Here is an 11,832-nt window from a genome sequence, read left to right on the forward strand (position 1 = left end):
AAAACCCGTATTGCTGTATTTATATCTGGTGATAGTGCTGCACTATAGACAGCTAGGGCCAATCTAATCAAAGTTATTGGACAATCCAAATCAGCCTACGCTTTAGAATACAGGAACATGTAATGGATATGGACCCAAGATGGACGTGGCAGGGCATAAATCCATCACTGATTACAAGAGTAGAAACATTAAGTAGTAATTACAGGAATATGTCCCTGTCCTACGATCTCAATGAGTTGTACGCCCAGTTTGAGGCACTCATCAGAGCCCTGGCAATGAAAGCAGGGCTGTCCCATGGTGACTGTGTATTGTCTGTTTCCATGGCTAGTGTAAAGAGGGCCTTGCTTAGAGTCAACATATAGAAGCTAGCAAATCCAAATGGTATCTCTAATCATCTGTTGACAGAGTTTTGTAGTGAGGTAGCAGAAATCTTAAATGACACTTTTAACTCCTCTTATGCCAAGGCCACTGTCCAAAAATGCTTTAAATTCAGTTCCTAAGAAATTGGATGTCAGCCATTATGAAAGGTTTTGAGAAAATAGTCAAGTTACACATCAAGGACACGAGTATGCCTACCACCATCACAGATCCACTGAAGATGTCATTGCTGCTGCAGTATATCTGGCCCTGACTCACTTGCAGCATAAAGACTGTTATGTTAGACTGCTGTTTGTCAATTTTAGCTTATCATTTATATACAATTCTTTCTCAACAATTGGTACAAAAGCTATCATCAGTGGGCTTGGATATGTCACATTGTAATTGGATTTTAGACCTTTTGACCAACAGACCCCAAGCAGTAAAATCCACAATAATATCTCTAACACCATATACTGCTGCATTGCTAATTTATGCCCTGTTGATTGTGAGCCTCATCACAAACAATGATGAATCAGCTTATGGGAGTAAAGTGGAGTAGTTTCCATCCTGGTGCCAGCTGAATAACCTGTCTCTCAAAGTTGAAAAAACCAAGGTACTGGTTATTGACCTTAGTAGGACTCAAGTCATCCACATTCATGGTTCAATGGTGGAGGTATTGCACAGTTTTAAGTTCCTGAGTGATTACATGTCCAAAGATTTGTCTTGGACCCACTATATATTTATACCTAATCAAAAGGCACAACAGCATATTTACTTTCTGAGGAGGCAGAAAAAGTTGAATTTTAATTTTTAGTTTTCATTTTCTAAAGGTATGCCTTTGACAGCATCCTGACATGCTGCATTGCTATTTGGTATAGGAACTACACTGCTTCTAATCAGGGAGCCCTGAATCATGTGGCGAGGACAGCCCAGTCCATCATTAGCATTTTACTGCCCACAATTCAGTATATTTTCAGCAAGTAGTGTGTCAGTAGAGCAAACCATCATTAAAGAACCCACTCACGCATTTCACAGTCTCTTCACACTGTTGCCTTCTGGAAGGCAATATTGAAGCCTTCAAGCCAACACTACCTTTTTCCCATGTGCAGTTAGATTATTGAATTCTACAGAGTACACAGACTGATCTATTTGGTTCAATTATAACTACTGTGTCATTGGTTATATGTCCAGCAATGCTTGTGTTACTTTATTGTGTTGTGTTGTATTTTGTATCAGTACGCCGTTTGAACTCAATTTATTTTTTTCTTGTACAACTGTATAGATACAGATTCTGTATACCATGTCGAAGCACAGTCCAGGGAGACACATAGCATAGGGAAGAGGGCAAAATGAAACTGATACACTCATGATATGATGGGGAAGATCATTCTAGATCTCACACTTCCTTATGGATTAGTATATACTGTCTAAAATGTTACAGTCAGTGATACATTGCCCTCTGAGCTCACAAAACACATAAAGGAACACCTCAATGGTCAACTGAAAAACTCATGGAAAGACAAAGCACAATGCTTGAGGAATGCGTCAGAGAAAACTACACTTAAAATAAAACAGAAAGACTTGAGGAACATAAAGAACTACTAACAATTATAGCAATGTTAGAAAACAATTAAGAAAACAAACAAATGAAGCAGTATTTTTGTGCACAGAAGAGCTCAAGCATGTAAATAACAATGTATGTAATTTAACCAAACTAGAGTGGCTGAGCTGAATCCTGTCTAACCAAGGAAAGCTTTGTTAAATAGAAGTACAGACCTGGGGCGGCACGCTTTCCGGGTCCTCCCTGCGTGGAGTTTGCAGTTCTCCCTGTGTCTGTGTGGGTTTCCTCCGGGTACTCTGGTTTCCTCCCACAGTCCAAAGACATGCAGGTTAGATGGACTGGCGATTCTAATTTGTCTCGTGTGTGTGTGTGTGTGTGTGTGTGCGTGCGCGCCCTGTGGTGCGCTGGCGCCCTGCCCGGGGTTTGTTTCCTGCCTTGAGCCCTGTGTTTGCTGGGACTGGAACCAGCAGACCCCCATGACCCTGTAGTTAGGACATAGTAGGTTGGATAATGGATGGATTGATGTACAGACCTTGTGGTTTATGGTGCCTTAATGGTTCATGTTGCCAATAAAAATAAATAGAGAAAAAATTATATATTTTAAACATTGAAACCTAAATTATGAAAATAGTAACCGTCTTTTGAACCACTTCTAAAATCTGTGTTTACATGTTTGCTTGTATCAGCCAGCACTAACTAAATCAGATGGATGTAGTTAACATTATAGAAATTGTCTTCTAAAGCATGTCAAAAAAATAAAAATGATACAGAATATACAGTTCATTAAAAAGTATTTTCTCCCTTCCTCTTTAATTGCAAATCTTTGATACTGAATGATTTCAGGTTTTCAACTAAAATCTACTATTAGACACCATAGTAAACAAATAACACATTTTTATAGTAATACAACTTATTTAATGGACAAGGTTAATCTACAATCCAACTGATATCATGTGAAAAAGTTTTTAATTGTCCCTTACACTTAATAGTCAGCCACGCCACACACAGCTGTCATGACTACAACTGAGGCTCCCTATATTTCAATATCATTCTTTCATATTGCTGTGGAGAACTTTAAGCTTACTTTTCCTTTCGGAAGTGGTTTAATTCAAAAAAATGGTAGGATTTTGAGCATGAACTGTTCATTTAGGTTCTGCCACAGCATCTACAGTATGTTGGATTTACTTGTGGACTTTGACTAAGCCAATCTAAAACTTTAATTGTGCTTCTCTTCGTTTTTGATGTAGCCTTGCTTTTGTGTTTTTGATCATTATCTTTCTGTTAGACCCAACTATAGTTCAACCTCATTATACAGACAGGTGACTACACATTCTCCTTTAGAATGTTATGATTTTTAGATTTCATGGTTCCTTCAGTTCTAGTAAATTTTCCTAGGTCCTGATGCAGCAAAACATCCCCATATTCTATCACCACCAGATCCGATTACTTGAAGTTCTTACTGTGGAAAGTGATGTTAATTTATCTCAGATATACTGAAATCAATGTAATTCAGAAAGTTCGACTTTTGTCTCATCTGAACATTCTACTAAAAAGATTGAGCATCATCCTTATAATTTCTGGTCAATGAGAAATGAGCATTTATGCTCTTTATGGTTAGCATCGGTGTCAACCTTGTTATCTCTAATGAAGTCTGTTTTTGCCCAGTGTCTTTCTAATTGTGGAGCAGAGGACACTGACCTTCACTGAAGCAAGAGAAGCCTGCAGTGCTATTGCTGTTTATATAGGATACTTTGTGACTTATAGATGATTTAGCAGTACACCCTTGGAATAATCTTTGCAACCTTTCAATCCTAGGCAGATTTACTACTGTCACAAGTGTTTTGGACAGTACAGCTCTCACTGTTGTTTGATAATAACCAACAAATCATATACAGAATTTTTTTTTCTTTTCATTTCTTTGAACATTTCCTTTTATTGTGTTATTTGGTTATTGTGTTAATCTTTATTTTGTAAACTTGACTGATCTTAAGGATCAACATAAGTAAGCTATGTCATAGAACAGGGCTGGCTGTATTCAAAAAGCTGACTGTCACTTCATGTTGGGGGTGGGGGTAATTAGTTTTTGACATAGTGCCAGATGGTGCTGGGTAACTTTGTTCATTTGATAAATGAGATAAGATAAAAAAAAATGTTTGTTCATTGTTCTCTCAGGTGCCTATTACATAATTTTGGTTGGAGGCCTGAAAATAGTCAGTGTTATAAAATTGCAGTAACAGAAGATATTTAGGAAGAGGTAACTACTTTTTCAAGGCACTGTATGCGGCATTGAAATATACTATGGATGGGATCACAGTCTCTTATGCAGAGGACTACTTGAAACCTTTATTAAATGGAACACCCTGCCTTCACTTAAATGACTCCATGAAATATTGAGACAGCTAAGATTTCAATTACATAAAATTATAATTTTATTCTTCTGTTTTCTTATATGAGTTTTTAAATTTTAATTGCTATTTTAGTTTTAAATGTATTATAATTCCAAGACATAACTAGATTTCCTGTAAATGTTTATATTCATTTTTATATAAATAAGAAATTTAAATATGATCAGTAATTTCCATTTCAAGCTCTTGTTTACGTAATTCAGCTTTTACCAAAGTCCTGCAATGAAGACATGCTTTGTACAAGAGGGATTTTTCATACTCAATGATCACATTTAGAAATTCTGTTTCAGCCTTCCTCAGACTTTATCTCATTTAGCCCTATCATATTTTACTTGACCTTCTTATGACAAGTCAAGGAACAGCAGAGCAATCTGAACCTACACTCTTTTCTGGTTATTAACCATGTTTCTTTAGTGTCAGGGTAGCAAAAAGGGTTTGTGCAGTAATGCAACATTAGTTAATTTTACACAACTCTCTCCTGACAATCTCGTTTGGCTAACCGTTACTTTTAGAAATTACAAAAGGAATGAGAACTTCTACAAGCTGAACATCATTAGAGAATGTCTGAATGTCCCACAAAGAAATAGCATAGACAAAAGATGGTACGAATCCGGCCCACCTCTCTCTATTTTATAACTGTCCAGGAACATATTAATTTCCTTGTACAATGCTATTTTGACCATAGATTTGTATTGTTGATAGTATAATCTAGAGTGCAGTGTTGATGCCTTGCAATCAAGTTGTAACAAAAAAAAGTATTAGTCTTCTAAATGTATGAAACAAAATGCATCTACATGGATTTACAAACAAAACCTTTATAAATTATTTCACCTTGTCAGTCTTGAATTAAAACTAGGGCTTTTATTAGTTTAGTTAGAACTTGAAATGCTGAGCTCAGACAGTGGCCAATTTGTTCTTTGAAACTAGAGCCGGTCTTTGAAATGGAATTCTAGAAAGAGAAAGCATGAGTTAAGCCAAAACACATCAGTTTTAGTTTTGGTAATTCAGTATAACTATGTTCTTTAAAAAAGTTTGTAGAGTACCCACTCCAGATCACCCTGGCTTCATTTATGACCATTCCTTGTTGAGCCTAGCCACAAGAATAAAAAATTGTTAATTAACCAACTGAGTTAAAGGAACTTTCACGTAGCCTAAAAAACTAAAGGCACTCACCTTCATTATCAAGTTCGTAACCTCACTCTGACATTCAGCGCAACTAGTTTATTGCTACTCAGCTCTGGAGAGTTAGAGCATTACGTATTTTTTTCTTGTTTTTGAAAAAAATCATGCATTCAAATTTAGAGTAAATTGTACATAAGAATAACAACAAAAATAATGTGTCTTCAGAATGGTCCCTATTGTAGAGGGAGTTCTCTATTTATATACTAATAAAAGTTGCAGAAAAAAGGCCCTTAATGTGAAAAATTTAGATGCTAGAATAGAAAACTGAAAAACAGCAAGTTAGCTTGAATCAATCAGTTTTTGAACGCTCCCATGATTCTGAATACCTGAATTGGTCAGTGGCATAAAGAAATAATGTGTTTTTTCCTATTTTGATCAGACCTTTGCTGATTCTTATGGCATAAAGCAACTTACTGTAATTAAAACAGACACCATTCATCCAAGCAAGCAATTTATCGTTATCTTTTATAAAAAACACAAGTGAAACCAAAAAAGAAAGCAATTTTAATTAAATGCTGTAATTGAATGTCTATGTCTCCTTTTATGGGACTAAACTGACACTACCTAGGACGAATCACTGTCTGTGTAGAGTTCACATTTTCATTGTGTTTCCATGGGTCTTTTCACTTTGTTCACTTTGTTTTCATCCTACATCCCAAAAACATTTATATGTGGCTAATTGTCAACTCTAAGTTGGCCATAATTCTGATGTCTCACTAATGCTTGGTTTCTGCCTTGCAGTCAGTGCTTCTGGGATAATATAAACATCTAAGGGATGCTGCATTTTACATGTACATTTATTCACTTGGCTGACATGTTTATCCAAAACAACTTACAAAAGAGGTAAGGATAATCAAGTAAACATCAGTTTTGATGACAGTTTAGGAACAAGTGTTACAGAACAATGTTACAAAATTAATCAAGTAAACAGCTTTAAATCAAACAGAACAAAAATGAGTTGATCTTTCTTTAGCTACAAAAACCCATCAAAGCAATTTTATAACACACAGCGTAGCACACAAACTCTATATAACACATAGTTCAAAAATGTATCAAAAGAATTATTTTTTAGCAGACCTAGTATTGGGACATGTATTTCCTGGAAATGGATAGAACAACTGACTGTAGACAGTATAGCACTCTGCTTCTTCACGATGAACTCCCTAGTCAGTAAGAAATTTCATTTCCTGATTAGGCAAGAAACACAGATGTTCTTATCTCCCAACATTGTGACTGAAATAGATACATTTGAAAATACAATCTTTGCCGCTTTTCTTATTTTTAAGAAATACATCCAGATATCTACTTTCTATCCTGCTTATCCAGTTCAGTTTCTGCCAACACAAAGTGCAATTAGGAAGCCATCCTGGGACAGGATGAATGTACATTCCTTATTTAAAAAGACACAAATTACAAAAATATAAAAAAGATCCCAAAAAATAATGATAAATATTGCAAAATTTAAAGATGGACTGAATCAGTAATTCATGCGTTAGATTAAACCTGAACAAAATTGAACATAACAGCACCTTTGTGGTAAAGAAAATTGTTGCCTGGTAATGTCCTATTATGTAGTTTTCTGAGTCCAGTATATTTCATATGATTATATTATTATGATGGGTCTGGAAAGAGTAGTTAGAGTTTATTAATTTCAGTGAAAAAAACACAACTATACCATACAGTAAATGAATGTGACTGTAAAATGTTGAACCTGTAAACTTCATAATTACCAACCTTATATGTAACAGTTTAAGTGAAGAAGATTCTTTTTCTGGATTCATTAAAATATTCTTTGATTATAATGGTTATAATGGTTTGATTATCATTTATATTTTATTGTACACTCAAAATAGTGGCAATACACAACTTAATATTATATAAACAACTTTTTTCATATTTATAGATAGGTGAAACAATATATGACGGTGGTTCCATCTACGCTTTCCCAAGGCATGTGCTCCTCTCCTCTCTCACTCCGAGTCTGCCATAATCAAATGATTACAAATGTGCTAACATTCCTGACTCCATGCCTGTCACTGCTTTACACTGAAGCTGCCCCTTCATTTACTCTGCTGTAATCTGGATCTTACTGCTGTTATTGCACCCTGTCTGTTCTTTACATTACATTTGCACAAAAACAGATTAATGCCCCACATTCCCTGCCACAATCATTTTATCTAAAGATATGTATACACCCCAAGCCATGCCAAAAGAAAACTAATAGATTATTTTATAAGTATTAGTTTTAATATAGGGCGCACTATTAGCATGACATCATTGAGTTTTACAATAGGCTAAATATTTTCCTTCATCTTAGCTAAAATATTTACATATTAAAATTCTAAATACAGTACCCTTAAAGCCTTAAACAAACAAGAATTTTATATGAAGATGCTTCATTCTATTCACATAGCCAACTACATAAAAGAACAACACAAATGGAGGAAAAACAACATAGTTTTCTCAGCATATCTTTCAGTAGATCTTTGCATTTTGTTCATTGTCAACACAGTGATCTACACTCTATTCATTTCAATGATAACCACTACCAAAGTATGCCTTTGGTCTTTCATTTTCACAAAAAAAGGCTTCTCCTTTCTGGTCTTTGAAGGCTGCAATGATTACCATTTTTTTTATTTCTGTTTTCTCAAAATGATCTTATTATTTCAAGTGTTCAACAGAGTAGAATTAACATATTGTAATTACTTGTAAGATTAAAAAATGTAATTGGTTGCAGGTATTATAAAGCATACCTTGACTTTTAGATACAGTAGCTGACAACTTAATGTTAATGTACAATATATATACTGATATACTATATATATATATATATATATATATATATATATATATATATATATATATATATATATATATATATATATATATATATGTGTGTGTGTATATATTGATACATATATGAGCAAAAGACAGGAAGCAACCCTGAATGCAACTCCAGCCCATTGAAGGGCACAGTCACATGCACATATCCACACTTGTGCATATGGAGAAAATCTAAAGTTTCCATTTAACTTAACATGCCTATTTTTGTGAAGCTGCATGAAACTTGAGTACTATAAAAACATATGTAGACATTTTAATACTGTATATTGGATATATGTAGTATATTCACTTATGTATGTAATAGGTTAGTAAAAATAAAAAACCTGCCGACAATACAACTAACTACAGTAGTATCTGAGCTGTTATTCCCTACACTTGCATGGGTAGGAAACCGTAGAATAAAACCTATATACACAGATCATGAAGATGTCATTTAGTGTCAGATATTCATTTAAGAAAGTTACTAAAAAACAATGAACAAAAGTGCAAATAATGTATCAAATAAAAAACATGTACAGTAAAATAAATCATGGTGTAAAAATTATGTTTTTTTCTGATCTTTCAGAAATATCTGGAGAAAAACATTCCAATATGTATTATACTTAGGCAAATCATATATTATAACGTTAATTCTTTAAAAAGAATTGCTGCTCAAAAATTCACGGAGCAGATCAAATTCTGATTACATTTGAAATGCCTTACCTGTGCTTTGGTCTGAAGTTAGATGTACAGCCTTTGACACTGTTTACTGTTGCAAGCACAGATTTGTCAGTTCATACATACACATCTTCTCTTTGCCTTTCCTTTGGGGGGATTATTTTTGTTTGTTTGTTTGTTTGTTTTTTTCTTGTTCTTTATCAAAGCTTGAATATCCAGATGGCTCCAAACACCGCAAATGCCCTCTTTTACAACACAAAATAACTTTAGGTTCTTATGGAGAGAGTGCTAGGCTCAGTTCTCACATCCACTGTTGCAAAGAAAGAAAAAAAAAGCTTCTGGAAGTTTGGTAATTAGCACAAGTTTAGCTAAAATACCTGACTCTCACTGACATAAGCTGCACATTCCAGGGCTCTGGAGAAAAAAAAATGTTCTTAGGCTCCTTGTCAGGAAGAAAAAAAAAAACAAGCTAGCTTACTGAAAAACAACCAAAGGTGCTACCTTCCATTGGAAATTTTGCATCCATTAAGAACTTTACAAAACCGCACAAGTAGGGGGAAAAATCACTGTCAGGTTAATGTAACCCAAACTGTTGGCGAAATCTTGTTTAGTCTCCTCTCTGTCCTTCTGCTTCCTTGTGTTTGCCTCACAGTAGCAAGGTTGTCTCTGTGCAAACTCCCTTCTCTGAAACTCACCAAACCAGAATTTTACTCCCAACACCAGCAACTTCCCATAATTCTAAATTGAAATTTTATCCTGTTCGCTAAGCTTGCCTGGCGCAGAGCCAGCGCAGCATTCCTCTTGTTTAGGAGGGCTGATACCTTGTTGTTGAAACCAAAAATGAGAAACGAATTATGTTGGAAAGAGGGTTTAAAGGAGGGGCGTGTGGCATTGGAGGTGTCCTAAAAGGGAGCCCCAAACAGTGGAGATTCAGGTGACAGAGGTGTGGCGAAATAGCACATTTGCCTTTTCGAGGCGGTTTAAGCCACCCGTCTTCTGCTGAGACACCTGTTTAACTAAAACTCTTCATTCCTTCTTTCAAAAACAAAAAGACAGTGGGAAACTTATCTTCCTAATGTGCCGGCGGCCACTTTCGGAGAGAATGGGCATAGAATAGAAAAGCAGCGCCGCGGCTTCTCTCTCACCTGAGGGGACAGTGAACGCCTCACGGCTACGCCGGCGCGCGTCGCCACTAGCAACAGGCGACCTTTCCTGTGACTCGGCCCGTGACGTCACCGCGATAGTGCTGCTCACCCTGGGTCACCATTATTCCGGCGTACTCGACGTCCAGCGGGCAACCCCTGAAAACCAAAAAAGAGCAATAGTTACTGATCCACTCTTATTTCTAAACTCGCTGGGTACAACACACTTTGATTCTGACAGGAATACACCTGCTTTCTTACCTGATTGTTAAATATGGAGTGCTCAAAAACTGGGCCTAAATGTGGGAGGATTTTTTTTAATCACACGACTATGACAAGCAAGGGAATTAGTGTGCAGATTGTGTTACAACCTCCAAACCTCCAGGAAGAGGAAGCTGGGTCTACCAAAAAGCAGAGACAAATTACTAATGCCTATTTCTGGAGTCATGAGACACATGCACTTTTTAAACTCTTGTGACATAACAAGTGCGAAGTGGCAGTGCAAAATGTAATTAAATAAAGAGTGATTGGCTGAGTTAAATGAACTATACTGCTAAGGGGGAGAATTAATAGCAGAGCATTAATCTGATCTTTGGGGAACATAAGAGGATTCCACAGTGTTATTTCTCCAGTGATTAAACGTATTGAATGTTTTGCAGTCTCGGTTTAATTTAAAAACTACATTTAATAAAGTACTTTTTCCATATATGTTATAGGACAAGATGGACAAATGAGTGATGTGGCTTGTATGGTGTTACCACAGTAAGTTTCCAATACTTGTGAGGATAGAGGGTCATCATTTGGTATTCCAAACCTGATTTACCAGCTACATTGGATGCAAGACAGAATCAGACCCTGTAATGGGCTCCAGTCCGTTACAGACCAAATTCATTCTTAAACCCACTAGGCTAGTTTAAAGTTACCAAGCTACTTGAGCTCTATAACTTTGGGATCAAGTCAAAATCTAGCTCAACAGGAGGAGTAAAAAAAACATATGGCCACTGAGAGAATGTGCCAAATCCACAAACAGTGGCTAGGGTAGGATATGGACTCTTAATACTGCTACTTCACAGCATTGACATCATAGTGGGGGGAAAAGGGTAATGATCACCCAGGGCTCAATGGGTGTGGGGGGATTGGGGGCCTCGAAGCCTGGAATGGAAAGACGTGTGACAGGCATGGATCGAGAAGAAGGGGCCCACAGAGACTGCTAATGTATAGGGCACAGAGTTCTGTGTTGTACACCCCTGTTCACAGCTCTAATCAATTTTGAACATAAATGGTTCTGCCATCTATTTTCTAAGTGTTTTTTCTTTGCAGAGTCACAGAGAGCCAGTGCCAACGATGGATAGTAACTGGGTTGGGTTCAAAATCCAGCACATGTCACTGGAACTGTGATGAAGCAGCAATGCTTCATGCACTTCTGTGCTGTTGTTTTCAATTTAATTAAAAAATGATTTATGGTATGGCATATGGAAAAAGTAAGCCATACAAATATAAAAAAGACAGAAAATGAATTCCTATGTAAATTGCATGAGAACACGATATTCAATTTTCCATAACTTACATTTTTTTAATCCCATATAAAGATCAGTCCACCATAATCTGTCAGCCTTTGACATGCTGTACTTGATAAGTGGCCAGTCTTGATGTAGTCAGGCTGGGACCATTTCTTTAAATT

General features: G+C 36.2%; 1 protein-coding gene across 4 annotated transcripts in view; it reads right to left on the reverse strand.

The window, feature by feature from the left end:
- Positions 1–10,518, reverse strand: part of rbm47 (RNA binding motif protein 47) — a 70,519-nt gene extending 60,001 nt beyond the window's left edge. The window contains exons 1-2 of one of the 4 annotated variants that reach the window (XM_039751327.1): positions 10,413–10,518; positions 9,055–10,310 (exon numbers count right to left, since the gene is read on the reverse strand). The gene's annotated coding sequence lies outside the window, so the exon portion shown is untranslated. Of the gene's footprint in view, positions 1–9,054; positions 10,336–10,412 lie in introns of those variants that run through there. The other 3 variants (XM_039751324.1, XM_039751328.1, XM_039751325.1) reach the window with 3 other exon arrangements.
- Between the last annotated feature and the right edge of the window lie 1,314 nt (positions 10,519–11,832).

The sequence above is a fragment of the Polypterus senegalus genome, chromosome 4 (assembly GCF_016835505.1).
Source record: "Polypterus senegalus isolate Bchr_013 chromosome 4, ASM1683550v1, whole genome shotgun sequence".
NCBI classification, from domain to species: domain Eukaryota; kingdom Metazoa; phylum Chordata; class Cladistia; order Polypteriformes; family Polypteridae; genus Polypterus; species Polypterus senegalus.